Consider the following 5,662-nt stretch of genomic DNA (forward strand, 5'->3'; position numbering starts at 1 on the left):
AAGTGTATCTAACATAGGCTCTATGCTTTCATTTAAAAAACAAAACACAGCCTCCCAAACAAACAAAAAATCCAAGAACAAGGGACATTATTATCACATTTTTGAGATTTCTGCAAAACCCCTTTTTAAGAAAACGTACTGTAAAAGTCAAGGAAAATGTAAGCCTCAGCTGCTTCTATTAAAGAAGCACCTGATTTTCTACAGTGAAACATTGTCTTGGGGTGGCAGTTGCTACTGCTGCCTCCTGATTTAATTGTCAAGTCCCATACCTTGTTCATGTGTCTTTCTCTGGTCACCTTTTCCTGGACAGATGTCTCTTTGGAAATGACTGGTAGATGCGTCCTAATGAGTTAGTTGGGTAATGAGGGATGTCTGTTTGAAGACCTGACAGCAGAGGTGGGATGGTTAACAAGGCTGCATACTGCTCACTTAAACATTCAGGTAAAAGTGTCCCTTTCTAAGTAATCAGGACATAATCATATTCACTATGCTCTTCAGCCTGGGCAACATTTTTCTTCCTCTTGGGCATGTTGACAAGTGCATATTCTGTCTGATTATTGCCACTAGTCACAGGAGCTTCATATTTTACATCATGGTTGACAGTGGAGTACCAGAGTTCGCTAGGCTTCATAGAGTCCTTTTCAGCAAAATGCTCCTGAGGGAGAGAGAGAGATCAGCTTCAACATGATTACGTGTCTTTGGAAAATTTACAACACGAACAAAGGTGACGTAGCCTGCATGCATATCCAGTGGTGTTGACCAATGCACAAAGTGCTAAGAACAGTTTGTAAATCCACAGTACCCTACTGTACAGGCTGTGACTGGACATTAGGAGCACCCAGTAACATGTGCTAAACATGATGTAGATGGAAGGTGGAGGCCTGGCTCTTTTCCTGAGGCTGGCACCACCTGGTGGTAGGTTACCACCACAGTAGGTGACAAAAAGCTCATCACCACACACATCCACCCACAAATAAAAGAGCACAGCTGCACAATTGCAGGCAGGGAGCCTAAGTAATTTTCTGTCCTGTCTTGCACCAGGGCTGTCCCCAGAGCTGTCATCCCAGTGAACCCAGGGGTGACATCCACCCAGTGAATGAATGGGAGCAGATGGAGGTGGAGGAGGAATTAGCAAAGGTAGGGGACATATTATTGATGCATGTGACAGGAGAGCATTTGAAGTTTTCACAAGAGTTAATATGGGATGTTCAGGGGAGGAACTAAAGGGAGGGGTCAGGGTGACACACAGAGTAAAAAGCATAGGAAAACAGAGGAATAAAGGGAAGGCCAGAGGAGTCACAGCCAGCTGCCAGAGACATCGTAGGGTCTGGGAGTGAACTAACACCCCAAGTGTGTGGGTACGTGTATCTGTGCAGGAGGCAGTGTCCTGGAAGGGTCCCTGGCCTTAGGGGAGATGTAGCAATGGCTAACCCCCTCCTTGGAGGCCTTCATCTGATGTTCTCCTTGTAAACAGGGAGAAGAGAAAGAAGAGCCACTAATGGAGGAGGTAAGATTTTGTGGGTAAACACCTTCCCAGCTCTTTTTAACAGACTTATCCTCCCTATTGCCTCTTGAAGGTGTTTGCTAGCGAGTTGTGGGCGATTGTGTATCTAAATAGGTAGCAGGATGACTCATTAAATCTAAAGGGACTGTGTGACCTGATTAAGTACTTGAAGCCCGAAGTTAAAAGTTTGTTTGCCCCGATGCTCTCAGTTAGAACTGGGTAATAAAGCCAGTCAGTATTTCTAGTGGTATCCTCTATTGTCTGCACCAGTAGTGGTATTTTAAGTGGGTGTCACTGAGTTCATACTGATGTCTGCTGTTACGTTCCATACTCTGTAAGTGGAACAGAGGCCTCTGCTCCATGGTTTAATAAACACAAAGGGTTCACTTTTATTTTTCACATTTAAAAATAAGAAAAACTTGTTAAAACATCGTTCCTGCAGAACCTGTCCTGGATTTTCCCAGCTTATATTCATTCACCTTGTCATTCACATGCTACTTGGTGTGGAAATTCTGACCTTGAAGACAATTCTCACCGAAAATAATTCCTGAGTTTTGATTTAAGGCTGTATAAAATGTTGAGAATTAGAGATTCCAAAAGTTTTAAAGAGCAGAGCAATCACAGTGGACTTGCTTAAGAAAAGGAATTCCCTACTTATCTACAGGGGCATGACTTTGTCCACAACTAGTCACTATTGCAAAGAATTGTGTGCGCAGCAGTGTTTCTCCCAGTGCACCCGAGGAATAAGAACAGGTAGGCTCTTAATTTTCATGAGTGACTGCCTCCAAATCCACTGAGTGAGGTCTGGAGCACCTTTTGTCCCTTCGAACGTATATGTCTACCCAAGACTTGCTCATAACCACATTTTCCAGAATCCTTCCAGTCTACATATTTTGAAAGGCTGTTATCATCAACCTTCTTTTACCAGTGAGGAAAACCGAGGGCAGGGGTGGAGTGATTTGTCCCACGCACTGATGGTGTGGGAGGAGTGAGTATGAAGACTCCTGAGATTTTGTTTAAGTCCTACATTATTCACAGGCCAAGCTTAATACTAGTAAATGGGTGCCTCTCTTATTGCATTAACAACCTTCCCAGGACTGTCTTCAATCCACACTCTGGGGCTTTTACCTGGGGCATCCAAATCTCTCAAAACTATACAGCTACTTGGCAGGTTCCCCATTACAGTTCCACCTCCTCTCCTTCTCTTCTCCCACAGTCCACCCCACACTCACATGTACAAACGATGAGCTCATTTAATCATACCCTTTTCTGTCATCTTGCCCACTTTCGTCAAAATTTTCTGCTAAACACCCACATATCTGCTGGGCACCAACTTTTGTTTTACTGATGTCATCTTTTAAAAAACCCCAACAGCCATGTTGGGCTACTAAATGGGAGCACTTTGTTCTGCGGTATATAGGGCTTCTGGCTATTGTTCCTCAGTGGTGATTCAAGAGGCCACTGCACTTACCCTCTGCTAAAATTAACTATTTAAAAAGCAAAGGTAGCAAACCACAGGTACTTGGCTGCTGCTTCTTGGAGCCCAGCATATTAACACAAACAAACAAGTATACAAGGCTGTGAAGTGCACCAGTTGAGAAGTAGCTGTTCTCCCATCCCTGCCTCTAGAATGATAAGTTTGGACAGAGGAGCAGGACACATACCAGGTTATACAGTTACCTCTTAAATTACCTTGGGCTACCTCGCCCCCAAAGCAGGGAAGTAAGCTGGACCAGGCAATGTGTTTATCATGCTAGTCTCTCCTGTGTATCTTCTCCTGCAATACAACTGTTGAATCCATTCTGGTTTATAAGGAACCAAATGCTCAGCCATGACATTGCATGTTTTTGTTTCTTTTTCTTCCCTCTAGAGGCAGTGAGACCTTGGGAAGGGAAACCTTTTCCTGTTTCAACAATGACTTAACTATTCATTGAATCATCTGTTATTTTTTTTACAATGGAAAGATTAACCAAAACCTTTTAAAGCCTCCAAGTATTAAATCACCCTTTGTTTTTCAAGTGAAGACTTCTTTTATTACTAAAACTGGGTGACAATAGTTCAGTTAAATGGCTGTTTATTAGAAGATGTCATGCTGAAATTGAACCTTTTTGTGGAAACATGCCAGTTTGGATGAAACTGTAGGCAAGAGAGCTTACACTGGCTACTAAAAAGCTGAGGGGAGAAGGGGAAGAGGAGAAGTAGGACAGAGAAGAACACCCATAGCCAGAAGTTGCCCTGTGGCTGGGGACACTTATCTAGGACATGATCATGAGGTTCAATCTCCCGACTTGTTTGATTCAGGCCAGGTAAGTTTACGCTCAGCCTCTGAAGCTGAGTGAATGTTGGTCTGACTGGCCACGGGTTGCCTGAGACTGAGGCTGCATATCGTTGTTAGAGTTTATGTGTATACATTTATTTTATATATAGGCTTAAAACGATTTTTTATTTTTTTTTATCCCAAACAAATACCCTGTTTATGGGCTTTTGTCTCTCCTGCAGGAACATGATGGACACCTTGTCTTTCTGACACACGGATGTTTTGGATTCAATTTCCCCAGAGTGCAGCAAACACATTCACTTTTAGTCATTACCTTGATGGTACTTGCTGGATAACTGTAGGTCTGAGCTGAGGAGGGAGGAAGAAAACATATGATTGTCACTCTGATGCAGCAACAGCATAGAGGATTTTCTGCAGCACAAGATTTACTCAGATATGGACTGAGCACAGAGTCTGCAAAAGCATGAGCTAGTGTGACTAGTTGAGGTGAGGACTGAATCTCTGAGCACTAAATAGATCTGAGGGCTTTTCAAGACTCATCTTTTCTCTAGTTTAACACACACTTACATCATGCAGCACTGCACATCAACCTTAATAAAACCTAGGTGCGCAACGTTTGTTGTTTTGGGGTTTTTTTGTGGCATTGTGACACTGCCATGAAGTTCCTAATGTACACAATTAACAAGAAGCTGTTCTTTGTTAAGCAAATACTGCAGCTTGTGAAAGTGGTAAAAATCTTTATACCTTCCCTACATGCATGGCTTTATGCGTTGGTAGAGAACGTAACAGCCTGAACTGAAACCAAGACCTTGTGATTCACGCACTGCATGTGATCCTAGCCACTATGTGAGTCTTCTGTATTTGCATACTTAATACGCAGAAACTATTTTATTAGGAGAATACCTCATACGGACATCTGTTTAGAAAAAGTCCTAAACTGTGCTTATGCATGGGGAATGGGCTGGTGTGTGACCTTATACAGGGCGTGCTGTGCTGGCAGCCCTCCTCCTCCTGCAGCTCTCCACCTTGTTTACAAGAGATGAAGCAGAGGACTAGCAGAGGCACTCCATGAAGCGAGTACTCCTCTGCTGAGGTTCGGGTGCTTGCAAGCCTGCTGGCCTGGCTGTGACGTACGAAGACCAAGTTCACCATCACAGGAGGCGTCTGTGAGGCAGCAGCCAAGGAACACATGGTTTAGGAGGCTGGAGGGAGTGGCCACCCCCTCCAGAAACAAAGAAATAAAAACCCAACAAAAAGCCCCCAGATTAATTCAGTGCAGTGGGCAGCAAAAGGGCGGCTACACCCACCTCACCCCAACCCCTTCCACTGGATGTTTTCCCAGACTGGGCTGTAAAATGCCTTGCTAAGGCTGCTGCCCACAGCCTTGCCATACTTGCCAGCTGCTTCCACAGCAATGCTGGGTGCTAACAGAGGGCTCCCCCACTCCTCCACCCACACCATGCCACCCCCCACCCCCAGCATGCACAAAGAGCATCTTTACTTACTTTCCTTGTGGGAGTATCTTCTTCTCCTGATGGGAGTGCCCCCTTTCCACCTAGGGTATGGAAATATGGGTGGGCAGATTAAGTCTAATGCTGATTAGTCCTCGCTCCCCTCATCAACCCCTGGGCACCCACAGTCACATAAGGAGACCCCTCCAGTAACTTTTTAGACAAGTCACTTTATGCAGCTTCTCTGTCTCTGCCCTCCCAGGCTTTTTTTATGTCCTCCCTAGGAGGCAGCCCCAGGCAGGCACCCAGCCCTGACCCGGGAGTTGCAGGAGCAAGGGTTCCCCCAGGGAATGAGAAGAACAAATCACAGGTCCTCAGATGAAGGAATAGCAGGGACAAGCTAACAGCTGATGGCAGGTGCTGTGGCAT

This window comes from Merops nubicus, unplaced genomic scaffold (genome assembly GCF_000691845.1).
Source record: "Merops nubicus isolate BGI_N331 unplaced genomic scaffold, ASM69184v1 scaffold461, whole genome shotgun sequence".
NCBI classification, from domain to species: Eukaryota; Metazoa; Chordata; class Aves; order Coraciiformes; family Meropidae; genus Merops; species Merops nubicus.